Source organism: Trachypithecus francoisi, unplaced genomic scaffold (genome assembly GCF_009764315.1).
Source record: "Trachypithecus francoisi isolate TF-2019V2 unplaced genomic scaffold, Tfra_2.0 Contig01440, whole genome shotgun sequence".
NCBI lineage: Eukaryota > Metazoa > Chordata > Mammalia > Primates > Cercopithecidae > Trachypithecus > Trachypithecus francoisi.
In genome coordinates, this window is record NW_022681431.1 from 31,335,437 (window position 1) to 31,349,658 (window position 14,222).

Here is a 14,222-nt window from a genome sequence, read left to right on the forward strand (position 1 = left end):
CAGCAGACCCTGGGGACTGGTTAATGTGTAAACATCTTGAGAAACCAGAAAGTCAGGAAAAGGTCAGAAAAACAACACGTGACTTGTGACTTGGCAACATTCCACAACCGACTGTATAAAATAAAGCAGAGTGTGCCGTTCGGGACGGCTGCCATGTTTGTCTTATCCTGTGTTGTCTTGTGTGTTCATTCCTTTGTTTAGGAAACACGTGGACCCCAACACACTGGTTATTCATTCTTGGATGGATGGTACATAGTCTCTCAAAAATGAATGGTAGGCCGGGCGCGGTGGCTCACCCCTGTAATCCCAGCACTTTGGGAGGCCGAGGCAGGTGGAACACGAGGTCAGGAGATCAAGACCATCCTGGCTAACATGGTGAGACACCATCTTTACAAAAAAAAGAAAAAAGAAAAAAAAGTCAGGCATGGTGGCGGGTGCCTGTAGTCCCAGCTACTCAGGAGGCTGAGGCAGGAGAATGGCATGAACCTGGGAGGAAGAGGTTGCAGTGAGCTGAGATCGCACCACTGCACTCCAGCCTGGGCTACAGACCAAGACTCTTAAAAAAAAAAAAAAAAAAAAAAAAACGAATGAAATGAGGCTGGGCATGGTGGCTCATGCCTGTAATCCCAGCACTTTGGGAGGCCAAGGCAGTTGGATCACTTGAGATCAGGAGTTCGAGATCTGCCTGGCCAACATGGTGAAACCCCATCTTTACTAAAAATATAAAAATTAGCTGGGTGTGATAGCTATTTGGGAGGCTGAGGCATGAGAATCGCTTGAACCTGGGAGGCAGAGGTTACAGTGATCCAAGATCACACCACTGCACTCCAGCCTGGGTGACAGAGTGAGAAAGTGTCTCAAAAACTGTCTTAAAACCAATGAAATGAGTTTGTCACTTCAAGGGAAACAACTGAATATTGCCAATGATAAAATGTGAGCTTTCCTTTTAGTTTTTTTTTTTTTTTTTGAGACAGAGTTTCGCTCTTGTTGGCTGGGCTGGAGTACAATGGCATGATCTCGGCTCACTGCAGCCTCCACCTCCCGGGTTCAAGTGATTCTCCTGCCTCAGCCTCCCAAGTAGCTGGGATTATAGGCGCCTGCCACCATGCCCAGCTAATTTTTTGTATTTTTAGTAGAGACGGGGTTTCCTCATGTTGGCGAGGCTGGTGTCGAACTCCAGACCTCAGGTAATCCACCAGCCTCAGCCTCCCAAAGTGCTGGGATTACAGGTATGAGCCACCATGCTGGGCTAAAACTGTGAGCTTTCAAGTGACAATTTTAGGCTGGACATGGTGGCTCATGCCTGTAATCCCAGCACTTTGGGAAGCTGAGGCAGGTGGATCACTTGAGGTCAGGAGTTTGAGACCAGCCTGGCCAACATAGTAAAACCCCATCTCTACTAAATATACAAAAACTAGCTGGGCGTGGTGGTGCGCACCTATAATCCCAGCTACTTGGGGGACTGAGGCAGGGGCATCACTTGAATCCAGGAGGCGGAAGTTGCAGTGAGCCGAGATTGCACCACTGTACTCCAGCCTGGGCAACAGAGTGAAATTTCATCTCAAAAAAAAAAAAAAAAAAAAAAGGTATTAATTCCCAGGGGTTTGGAGATTTTCCTGTTATCTTCTGTTATTTCTAGTTGTTTTTATTTCGTTTTAGTGGTTACTCCAGGATTACAAAATATTCAACTTTTCACAACCTATTTAGAATATTTTGTCACTTCAGTTGGCATATGGAAACAATACCACCATATGTCTCCTTACTGTTCACCATTCTCTGTTATTCTTTCATTGCTGTTATCATTCCGTCTAAATAACTTTCTCTTTTTTTGAGACAGAGTCTCACTCTTGCCCAGGCTGGAGTGCAGTGGCATGATCTCGGATCACTGCATTCTTTGCCTCCCAGGTTCAAGCAATTTTCGTGCCTCAGCCTTGCGAGTAGCTGGGATTACCGGCGTGTGCCACCATGCCCAGCTAATTTTTGTATGTTTAGTAGAGATGGGGTTTCACCATATTGGCCAGGCTGGTCTCCAACTCCTGACTTCAGGTGATCTGCGTGCCTCAGCCTCCCAAAGTGCTGGGATTACAGGCTTGAGCCACCAAAGAACTTTCTTTTAGCAGTTCAGTTAGAGTAGGTCTGCAGGCTACAAATTCTCTTAGTTTTCCTTCATCTGAGTTTATTTCAAGGTTATTCCTGAAGGATGTTTTCACTGCATATGGAATTCTGGGCTTGCAATTCTTTTTTTTTTTGAGGCGGAGTCTCGCTCTGTCGCCCAGGCTGGAGTGCAGTGGCCGGATCTCAGCTCACTGCAAGCTCCGCCTCCCGGGTTTACGCCATTCTCCTGCCTCAGCCTCCCGAGTAGCTGGGACTACAGGCGCCCGCCACCTCGCCCGGCTAGTTTTTGTATTTTTAGTAGAGACGGGGTTTCACTGTATTAGCCAGGAGGGTCTCGATCTCCTGACCTCGTGATCCGCCCGTCTCGGCCTCCCAAAGTGCTGGGATTACAGGCTTGAGCCACCGCGCCCGGCCAATTCTTTTCTTTCAGCACTTGAAAGACGTTGTGCCACTTTGGTCTTCGTGATCTCAGAGGATAAATTCACTGTCATTAGGATTGTGGGTCGCCTAGAGCTTGTGGCATTTCTCTTTGGTTGCTTTCAATTTTTTTTCCTTGTCTTTATTTTTCAGCAGTTTGATTTTGATGTGTCTGGGCATGGATGTCTTTGGATTTGTGTTTGGGTTTGCTCAGTTTTTTGAATCTGTAGGTTGGTGTTTCTTTCCCAAACTTGGGAAATTTTCAGCCATTATGTCTTCAAAAACTTTTTAGTGCTTTCTTTCTCATCTGCTCTGGGATTCTGATGGCATAAATGTTATATCTTTTGTTATGTCCCACAGGAGACTGAAGTTTTATTAATTTTTCCCTCCTTTCTGTTGGTCAGTTTGGATAATTTCTATTAACCTGTCTTCATGTTCACTGACTCCTCTGTCTTTTCCATTCTGCCATTGAATCTATCCAGTGAGTTTTAAAATTTGATTATTGTATTTTTCTGCCTTAAATGCTTATTTGGTTCCTCTTACTTTCTCCAAGTTTTTTAGTCATACTTCCTTTTCTAAATTATTATTTTTTATTTGTTTGAGACAGAGTCTTACTCTGTCACCCAGGCTGGAGTGCAATGGCATGATCTCGGCTCACCGCAATCTCCACCTCCCAGGTACAAGCGATTCTCCTGCTTCAGCCTCCTGGGTGCATCTGCCACCATGTCTGGCTAATTTTTGTATTTTCAATAGAGACAGGGTTTCACCATGTTAGCCAGGCTGGTCTCGAACTCCTGACCTCAAGTGATTGGCCTGCCTTGGCTTCTCAAAGTCTTGGGATTACAGGCGCGAGCCACTGTGCCCAGCCCTATACATTCTTTTGTTTCAAGAATGTTTATAATTGTTTGAGCATTTTCATAATAACTAATGTCTTTTTCAGATAATCCTAACAGTCATTTTATAGTTGGTGACTGTTGATTATCTTTTCCCATGCAAGTTGAGATTTTTGTGATGGTTCGTATGCCTAGCAATTTTGTATCCAGAGCATTTTGAATATTATGAGGCTCTAATTCTTGTTTAAATCCTATGGAGAATGTTGGCATTTTAATTATTGTTATCGTTATTTTTCGAGACGGAGTCTCGCTCCGTAGCCCAGGCTGGAGTGCAGTGGTGTGATCTCGGCTCACTGCAAGCTCCGCCTCCCGGGTTCACGCCATTCTCCTGCCTCAACCTCCTTCTCCTGCCTCAACCTCCTGAGTAGCTGGGACTACAAGCGCTTGCCACCATACCCGGCTAATTTTATTTTTATTTTTATTTTTTATTAATTTATTTATTTACTTAATTTTTTTTTTTTTTTTTTTTTTTTTTTGAGGCAGAGTCTCACTCTGTCGCCAGGGCTGGAGTGCAGTGGCCGGATCTCAGCTCACTGCAAGCTCCGCCTCCCGGGTTTACGCCATTCTCCTGCCTCAGCCTCCCGAGTAGCTGGGACTACAGGCGCCCGCCACTTCGCCCGGCTAGTTTTTGTATTTTTAGTAGAGACGGGGTTTCACCGTGTTAGCCAGGATGGTCTCGATCTCCTGACCTCGTGATCCGCCTGTCTCGGCCTCCCAAAGTGCTGGGATTACAGGCTTGAGCCACCGCGCCCGGCCTACTTATTTTTTTGAGACAGTGTCTCGCTCTTTCACCCAGCCTGGAATACAGTGGCGCTATCTCGGCTCCCTGCAAGCTCCGCCTCCTGGGCTCGCGCCATTCTCCTGCTTCAGCTTCCCGAGCAGCTGGGACTACAGGTGTCTGCCACCACGCCCGGCTAATTTTTTGTGTTTTTAGTAGAGACGGGGTTTCACCGTTTTAGCCAGGATGGTCTTGATCTCCTGAGGTCGTGATCTGCCCGCCTCAGCCTCCGAAAGTGCTGCGATTGTACAAGCGTGAGCCACCAAGCCCGGCCTTTTTTTTTTGTTTGTTTGAGAAGGAGTCTTGCTCTGTCACTTAGGCTGGAGTGCAGTGGTGTGATCTCGGCTCAATGAAACCTCTGCCTCCTGGGTTCAAGTGATTCTTGTGCTTCAGCCTCCCAGGTAGTTGGGATTACAGGCATCCACCACCATGCCCGGCTATTTTCTTTCTTTCTTTCTTTCTTTTTTTTAAAGTAGAGATGGGGTTCCACCATGTTTACCAGGCTGGTCTCAAACTCCTAACCTCAGGTGATCTGCCCTCCCTAAGTGCTGGGATTACAGGTGTGAGCCACCGCGCCTGGCCAACATTTTAATTTAAGCAAGCACATAACCTAGTTAGGGACAGTCTGCAGGTTCCAATCTTCTTCTGGGGTCCATGTTCCAAAGTGAGTTCTGTGTTCATACCCTCTGTGGGGTTATTTGGATCTGTCTGGTGGCTGCATCCTCCAGTAGTTTGGTGCCTGAACAAAAATCTGTCCATGAGCACAGTTGTCTGAGTGTTTGGTGTGCCTATTAAGTCTGTGATATGCAGGTCAATGGTGAGCCCAAGAGTTCAAAAACAACTCTCTGAGGTTGCTTGCCAGATGCTCTCACCTTCCACTCTCTTCTCAGTGTTTTTAGGTTCCCTCAGGTTTCAGTGCCCTGGCCTGAAACTTCCCACTTTCAGTTTCGCCTGGGGGAGCTGCCCACTTCCACAGTTGTGCCACAGCAGTGGGAAACAAATAAAAACAACAAAACACCGAGTTTGTGTCTGTCCTCTTGGAGCTGCAGTGCCACTGAATGGAAAGGACTCTCGCTCTCCCTCAGACTTTCGGCTGCTGAAGCTTTTTGCTCTGGCCATGTGCTTGACTGGGGGCTGGAGTGCAAAGACATGAAGAAATAGAAAGAACAGGGAATTTTCTTCACTCCCTCTGAGTTAGGAGTTTCCTTTTCTGCTCCACGAGCCAGAATCAGAGGGTTTCTCCAGAGTCTCTGTATGTACCCCCGACACTCAGTTCCAGGCTTTGGGCTACGTTCAGCTTGAAGAAGGGTGACACAACCAGTTTGATGATGTGTCAAATTCTGCTGTTCTTTTTACTTTTAATTGTTTGAATTTAATTCCTCTAATTTTTCATCAGTGTTAAAATTTCACCTTTCCCCAGCACCCCCAAAAAGCCTGTAGGCACAAAATGGTGGCCATGTGGCAAAGAACTCAGCAAGGAGAGCTGCTGGTTGGTTTCTGTCTTTTTGTTTGTTTGTTTGAGACAGAGGTTTGCTCTTTTGCCCAGGCTAGAATGAAGTTGTTGGGGAAACCAGCCCCACACCACCCGGCGGGTACCCTGAGTCCAGCGGAGACAAAGTAATTAGAAAGAGACAGAATAAGAGTTTAAAAGGCAGGTGCAGGGGACCGGAGCGTTGGATGTGTCTAAACTACTTAAGATCTTTAACTTATCGGGACTGAAATGGGTGGGAGTGGGTTTCAGGAGGAGCCAAGATGTTTGATTATACTCCACTGCTTCCTTGAGTGTTATTTCCCCCAGCAACCTGTGGCAGGCCGCTGAGCTGTTATGCTCTCAGGGCATAAAGAGATGAAGGCAATAAGGAGACTTTTCTCCTCAGAGGCCACCCATGGCTCCCCATGGGTGTCTTGCACAGGGGAGACCAACTCATCTGGCATTCCAGAAACTCTCTTTTTTCCAGAGAAGTGGTACGATTTCAGCTCACTGCAACCTCCACTCCCCAGGTTCAAGTGATTCACCTGCCTCAGTCTCCCGAGTAGCTGGGATTACAGGCACTCGCCACCACACCTGGCTAATTTTTTTGTATTTTTAGCAGAGATGGGGTTTCACCATGTTGGCCAGGCTGATCTTGAACTCCTGACCTCAGGTGATCCAACCGCCTAGACTTCCCAAAGTGCTGGGATTACAGGCGTGAGTCACCCCGCCCCCAACCCTGGCTGGCTAGTTTCTATCTTGATGCCAACAGCCAACTCTGTCAGCCAGCAGGTTCAATTTTATGAAAAAACTAAAAAACTTATAGCAATTCAGTGGTATCTGCCAAGCAGTGTCTACTTCAGTGTTGAAAACAGGGCAATGCTGGCCACAGCATCTCACACCTGTAGTCCCAGCATTTCAGGAGGCTAAGGCAGGAGGACCACTTGAGTCCAGGAATTTGAGACCAACGTGGACAACATAGTGAGACCCTTTCTCAAACCAAATCAAAACAAACCAAAATGAAACAAAACCAACTAACCAAACAGGAAATTTGTGTTATGCTTATTTCTTAATGTATCAATCTTACTGAAAGAAATTAGTGTTTAAAATGTGTTATAGCTGAACTGACTACACTTTATTTGTTTATTTCCTCAATTCCCTACATCTAGTAAAATTTCAATGCCTGATTATTTTTCCCTTCAAAGTTCTCATATTCAAAGTTTCTCATATCTCACCCATTTTCTTTCTCTCTCTTTCTTTCTTTCTCTCTCTCTCTCTCTCTCTCTCTCTCTCTCTTTCTTCCTTTCCTTTCCTTTCCTTTCTTCTTTCTTTTCTTTTCTTTCTTTCTTTCTTTCTTTTTTTGATTCCAAGACGGAGTCTCGCTCTGTCGCCCAGGCTGGAGTGCAATGGTGCGATCTTGGCTCGCTGCAACCTCTGCCTCCCTGGTTCAAGCAATTCTTCTGCCTCAGCCTCCTGAGCAGCTGGAATGACAGGTGCTCGTCACTGCACCCGGGTAATGTTTGTATTTTTAGTATTTTAGTAGAGATGGGATTTCACCATGTTGGTCAGGCTGGTCTCGAACTCCTGACCTCAAGTGATCCACCTGCCTCAGCGTCCCAAAGTGTTGGGATTACAGGCATGAACCACCACGCCTGGCTTACTTTCTTTTTAAAAGTTATTATTAATTTAATAGGTTTGTTTTATGATCCTTCTAAATGGCTTCCCTCTAAGACATGTCATAATACATGTCTAACACTGCTAGCAGGCTCATGGTTCATGTATGTATATCCATATATATGGAGAAATACCTATTACATAAACATTTAAAAATACATATAAGGGCCGGGCGCGGTGGCTCAAGCCTGTAATCCCAGCACTTTGGGAGGCCGAGACAGGCGGATCACGAGGTCAGGAGATCGAGACCGTCCTGGCGAACACGGTGAAACCCCGTCTCTACTAAAAAATACAAAAAAACTAGCCGGGTGAGGTGGCGGGCGCCTGTAGTCCCAGCTACCCGGGAGGCTGAGGCAGGAGAATGGCGTGAACCCGGGAGGCGGAGCTTGCAGTGAGCTGAGATCCAGCCACTGCACTCCAGCCTGGGCGACAGAGCAAGACTCCGTCTCAAAAAAATAAAAAATAAAAAAAATAAAAATAAAAATAAAAAATAAAATTACATATAAGGAATAAAGGAGATTGCCCCAAATTCTACCTATTGGAGGTAACCATTGGAATATATATGTATATTTATGATTATAAATACATGTTTTAAAAAATGACATTGCTTACTCTCTCGGCCATGTATTATGAATATCCTTTCCTGTCAATATATATAGATCTACAGCATAATTTTTTAAAAATTGTAGTAAAAGATGCATAAAATTTACCATTGTAACAATTCAGTGTACAGTTCAGTGGAATTAAGTATATTCCCATTGTTGTGCAACCATCACCCCCATCCATCTCCAGGACTTCACCATCTTCTCACACTGAAACTGTGCACCCGTTAGACAGCATTTTTCATGGCTATGTGTAATGTAATTTCTTTCAGAAAACTCTATTGTTATATATTCAGGTTTCTTCTTTTGTTTAGTATAAATATCTTTTACCAGCAATGCTTCAGCAAGATCTCTTGTGCATACATCTTGCAGACAGATTATTTCTTTTTCTTTTTCTTGTTTTTCTTGAGACTGAGTCGTTGCCCAGGCTGGAATGCAGTGGCGCTATCTCGGCTCACTGCAAGCTCCGCCTCCCGGGTTCACGCCATTCTCACGCCCGCCACCACGCCCGGCTACCTTTTTGTATTTTTAGTAGAGACGGGGTTTCACCGTGTTAGCCAGGATGGTCTCGATCTCCTGACCTCGTGATGCGCCCACCTCGGCCTCCCAAAGTACTGGGATTACAGGCATGAGCCACGGTCCCCTGCCGCAGACATATTATTTCTGAAGGATACATTCCTAGAAATGGATTTGCTAGGTCCCGTAGGAGGAATTCCAATTTACACTCACTTGTGTGTGTGAGGAAACTTTCAGACTATTATAACGACAGGAGGTGTTACCATTCTTTTGCTGTTTGTCCATGTGATAGGCAAACGTTTCTGGTAGTTATTTTAATACTGTTTGGATCGCTAGTACAGGCTCTTTTTTTTTTTTTTTTTAATCCACACCATGTTAGTTTCTTAATTCTGCACTTTCCCAGAGTGTCAGTGTAGAAGCAGCTAACGCTTCCAATGTACACAACCCAGACTTTTCATAACCCCAGCCTGACTTCGACGCTGCAAGCCTCCCTCTCAGTTCCCCGGGGCAAGTGCCCGAGTGCGTGTTGGGCTCCCGGCGGGGCTCCCCGCCGGCCCCGACAGACTTCCCCGCCTTTGCCCAGTCCTGCCCCTCCGCGGAGGCTTGCCAAGGTCTTGTCTGCCGCGCTTGATGTGTGCAGCTCAGCTTTACTGTGTCTGGGCTAAGCCCCACAGTTTCTTTTACAGAGTGATTGTCCAACTTCACGCATCTGGGTCCCCGAGTGGCGGGTCTGGGCCAGAGTGGGGAATCAGCCTTTCCAGCAAGGTCCCTGCAGATGCCGCGGATCTGAGGAATACGCTTTGGAAGGCCTGGCAGTGCGTCTGGATCTGACAGCTGCTCTGCATGGACCTGGCTCCAGGCTGAAGCAATAGTGGGTCAATGCAAAATCGTTCTCCTAAGTTTGGGAAGCAGAAGCCAGAGAGGGAGACTGGGTAGGTGCGCGCTGGTACCGCCGAGGCGTTAGCTCTGGCTTCAGTGCGCGGCCTGAAGAGGAAGCCAGGGGGCAGCAGCGTCACGCTCGCCCGCCCAGGAGGCGCTTCCGAACGCGCAAGCGCAGTAGGCCCAGTGCGTGCTGTCCTGGGGTGGCAGGGGGCGCAGAAGCTTGGGCTGCAGGTAGGTGCTGGGGCTAGGGGCGAGGGGCGAGAGGGCGAAGGGGTGAGGGGGCGTCCAGCTGGGTTTCTTGGGGGGCCTGTACGTGGCCCGGTCCGCAGCGCCGGCCGCCTGTGCGGAGGCTGCCTGGGAGGCTGCGCTTGGCCTGGGCGGCCAGGTCCCCCGCGCCCAGCCCCCGCCTCCGCGTCCAGCCCTGCGCAGTAGCGGGAAGTTAAAGAACCCGAGAAGGGCCGGGCGAGGTGGCTCCAGTCTGTAACCCCAGCGCTTTGGGAGGCCGAGGCGGGAGGATCGCATGAGCTCAGGCGAGACCAGCCTGAGCAACATGGCGGAACTCCTGTCTCTGTAAAAAAAAAAATTTAGCCAGGCGCGGTGGCGCCGCCTGTAGTCTCAACTACTCGGGAGGCTGAGGCGGGAGAATCGCTTGAACCCGGCGGGGGCGGAGGTTTCAGTGAGCCGAAATCGCGCTACTGCACTCCAGCCTTGAGGACAGAGTGAGAGACTGTTTCTATTATCGTTACTTTATTATCATTATTATTATTATTTGAGACGGAGTCTCGCTCTGTCGCCCAGAATGGAGTGCAGTGGCGCGGTCTTGGCTCCTGGGATCACAAGGCGTCCGCCACCACGCCCAACTAATTCTTGTATTTTTAGTATAGACGGGGTATCACCATGTTGGTCAGGCTGGTCTCGAACGCCTGACCTCAGGTGATCCGCCCACCTCGGCCTCCCAAAGTTCTGGGATTACAGGCGTGAGCTACTGGGTCCGGCAGAGGCTGTCTCTGTTTAAAAAAACAAAAACCAAACCAAACCGAAACGAGAAACAAAAAAACCAGAAAGGACCGAGGACTCTGTCTCAGCTCTTTGCCTTTGGGTGTTTATTCTGCAGGAGATCATTGTTGCCAGGAGGTGTTAAGTGTAATCATATTCTTCTCTTTTTTTAGAAAGCAAAATTTCGCTCTTTTGTTGCATAATCTTGTCTTTGTCACCCTTTGCCTTTACTGTAGAACCTTAAGGCTAAATAAACATTAAGAATATTTAAAATAATCCTTCTAATGTACCTTGTGCTTTACTGGCACAATGGAATTCTACTGTAAATTGCATTGGATGACACTACTCTGTGTCTTCCCTACTTGTAGAAAATAACCTTATAAGTCGGTAAAAACTAGTTTTGTCCTTTTTCTTTTTTCTTTAAGCCAAGCTTTTCTCTATCAATAAGCCTTCCTATCAGTGTCAGAAATGCTTTGTATATCAATCGTGCCTGAATTTCTCCTGCCCAACCTGCCCCACCGTCTTTATTCCTTAATGTGCAGGCTGTTTTCAGGACCAGTAAATTTCAGCCATTTTTGCTTATTTCTGCCTTCACAGCCTCATACTATGCTCTGGGTGGCCTACTCCAGAATATGTTCTGAAACAAAAAAGCAAATCGGGGCTGAGGTGGGCTGAAGTCTTCTTTAAGAAACAGGCAGTCCCAGGGTCCCCTAGACCAGCCCCTAGGTGACCACACTGGGTTTGATTTAGTTCAACTCCTGATCATTGTGGTATTTAGGGGAAGGAATGGGCTTGAGTCCAGAAAACTTGGCTCCTCTGTGTATAGTGACCTTAGATATATTACTTCACCTCTGACTCAGTTGTCTTATCTGTGAAATGGAAATAACAATTACATCCACTTCACAGAATTGGTGTGAAGTTGACATTGTATAAAAGTCAAATGAATTTCTGGGTTTTTTTTTTTTTAATTTTGTTTTGGTTTGGTTTCTTTTTGCTGAGAGGATTCAGAAGTGAATGTGAGGACTTAGGTATACATAAAAGGTTAGTGGGGCATGTAAAATTTGTATTCAGCAAGAAATGCATTAAAGGTTTTCTTAGTAATGCTGAGGGTCCAACACGGATTAGAAAATATGCATTTCTAGAGTCCCACAGAGTTTTGTAGCTGATGTTGGCAGCCTTTGAGTAGAAATGAAGAAGTGGACAGGGCAGGTTACATGGGGCTGGTGAATGACAAGCAGATCTGGGTTTATGATGAAGCCTCTAGAGCCTCTTCACTTGCTCAAATATCTTCCAAAACTCTGGCAAGAGGCTCAGCACTTTTACATTCATAACTGTGTATTCTTAAAGAATTACCACTCGTCGTCCCAACTTGTATAAGCCTCAGGCCCCATAAAACCTGAATCCACCTCTAGTGGCAAGGAAGGATTGGTGGGAGGTTAGGGGTAAGGAGGTTTGGAAGGTTGAAAGGATTTACCACAGGGTTTGAGCTGGGAAACCTGGATTGGAGAAGGAGGTGGCAGATGAGGGGCTTCAGAGAACGGGAGCCGCTAGGAGAGGAAGAGCAGATGCGGTGGGGTGAACACAGGAGAGGGAAAGCAGCCTTTATGGCTGAGGCCATGAAAAGGGAGAGGCGCAGAGCGACCAGGCAGTTGGTGCGCCTTTGCTGAGTACCCACTGTGTGCCAGGCACTGGGGTGCAGTGGTGAACAGGACAGACAGCCAGGCCTCTTGGTGCTTAGAATCTAGAGGAAGCTGGGGCCTGGGTATCCCAGAAAGGGAGCCTTTGAGGACTGAGGAAAGCTCAGGGGCCAGAGAATGGGGTGCAGGGAGGGTTTAGGGAAGCAGATAGGGGCTAGATTTCAGGAGGCCACATAAGAGTTTGGACTTGATCCTGTGGGCCGAGTGAGGAGCTGTTGAATGTTAAGCCAGGTAGGATCACATCAGTACTTTAGAAAGCTCTCGCTGCATGGGCCGGACACAGACACGGTGGCTCATGCCTGTAATCCCAGCACTTTGGGAAGCTGAGGTGGGCGGATCACGAGGTCAGGAGATTGAGACCATCTGGCCAACATAGTGAAACTCCATCTCTACTTTTAGTAGCTGGGCGTGGTGGCGCGTGCCTGTAATCCCAGCTACTCAGGAGGCTGAGGCAGGAGAATCCTTTTAACAAGGGAGTTGGAGGTTGCAGTGAGCCAAGATCATGCCATAGCACTCCAGCCTGGCAATACAGTGAGACTCCATCTCTGGAAAAAAAAAAAAAAAAAAAAATAGCTCCCTGCATGTATCAGAGAAACTTTCATGTATGCCTGGGAAGATGTGTACACAGCTTGTCTCACTAATTGTGGAAAAGTCAAACCAGTTGAAAATAGTGAACTGGAGTTTTGTGCATCTGCATGGATAAATCTCAGAAATGTAATGTTGAGCTTTTAAAAAAAGCTAGTTGCAACAGGATAATACCAGCCCATCACTGTTTGTATAAAGCTTGAAAACATATGTATGATTTATGGGCACATGCTTGTGAAAATAAAAAGCATGTATGGGAAGCGGAGTTTGGTAGCCCATCACTGTAGTCAGTCCCAGCTGCTTGAGAGGTGGAGGCAGGAGGATCACTTGAGTCTAGCCTGGGCTACAGGGTGAGACTCCATGTCTTAAGTAGATAGGTAAGTAGGTAGGTAAATAGATATGATCTATTAGATAGATAGATAGATGGATAGATAGATAGCATATATAGGAATTATATACACCCATGGTTTTCAGACTTTAGCATGCATCCAAATCACCTAAAGGATTTATTAAAACACAGATTTTCATTTCTGATTCAGTAGGTTTGGAGTGTGGACCCAAGAATTTGCATTTCTCCCAGGTTCCTGGACGATTATGCCACAGGTCTGGCGACCACAGTTTGAGAATCTCTGATGTCCACCAACTTGAAGATAGTGATCACTTCTTGGGAGGGAGTAGAATTGGACGGGGAGGAGTCCAGAGGGGCTTCAACTCTATTTGTAATATTTAATTTCTTTAAAAAAAGATCTGAAAAAATGATGCAATGTAACTTGACAAAGCTGGATGAATGCCTATGATTTTTTAAAATTTTTCTCTTGTGTGAAACAAAGAAAAACGATCCTGCTTGCTGTGTAATCCTGAGAATGGGCTGCAATAGAGGAAAAACTGGGCATCTGCTTGGGAATCTCTTGCGGAAATCCAGGTGAGAGGTGCTGCTGGCTCACGCAGGGGAGTGGAGGGTAAGGGCAGCAAGGAAGGAGAGATGCTAGCAGCTGTGAGAGAGGTTTTGGTGGGAGCATTGACTGCATGTGGTAATTGGTTGGTTTAGAGGTTAGGGGAGGGAGGAATCAAGTCACACATGCCTGGTCTGTAACTTGAGCGGGTGGTTGGGTCATGAGCCCATCACAGAGGGAACCCTGGAGGAGGGTCATGTAGGGACGGGGGAGTTCTGCAGTGGACATCCCATACTTTGATAGGCCAGTGAGCGAAGCGTAGGAGAGATCTGGTCTGCAGTGCAGACTTAGAAAGCATCAGAGTTCAGATGGCTGCTAGTGTCCCAGGTATGGGTGAGGTTACCTGGGTCTTTGGCAGACCTGGAGGAATGCCGTCACCTAAGGCAGGGCTTGGCCAACCACAGCTTCTGCTTGTTTTTGCATAGCCTGAGAGCTGGGAATGCTTTTATCTTTTTAAATGTTAGGGGGAGACTTCAACGAAAATATAATTCACAAGCCATAACATTTGACATGTTAAAGTGTACAATTCAGTGATATTTAGCATATTCCCAAGCTTGTACAACCATCATCACTGTCTAATTCGAGAGCATTTTAGCTAAAAAGAGACCCGATCCCCATTAGCAGCTATTCCACCCCCTGCCCC

At 46.9% G+C, this 14,222-nt stretch overlaps 1 protein-coding gene across 1 annotated transcript in view; it reads left to right on the plus strand.

The window, feature by feature from the left end:
- The first annotated feature begins 9,543 nt into the window (after positions 1 to 9,543).
- POMK (protein O-mannose kinase) overlaps positions 9,544 to 14,222 on the plus strand; it is a 40,285-nt gene continuing 35,606 nt past the window's right edge. The window contains 1 exon segment of the mRNA XM_033232693.1: positions 9,544 to 9,579. The gene's annotated coding sequence lies outside the window, so the exon portion shown is untranslated.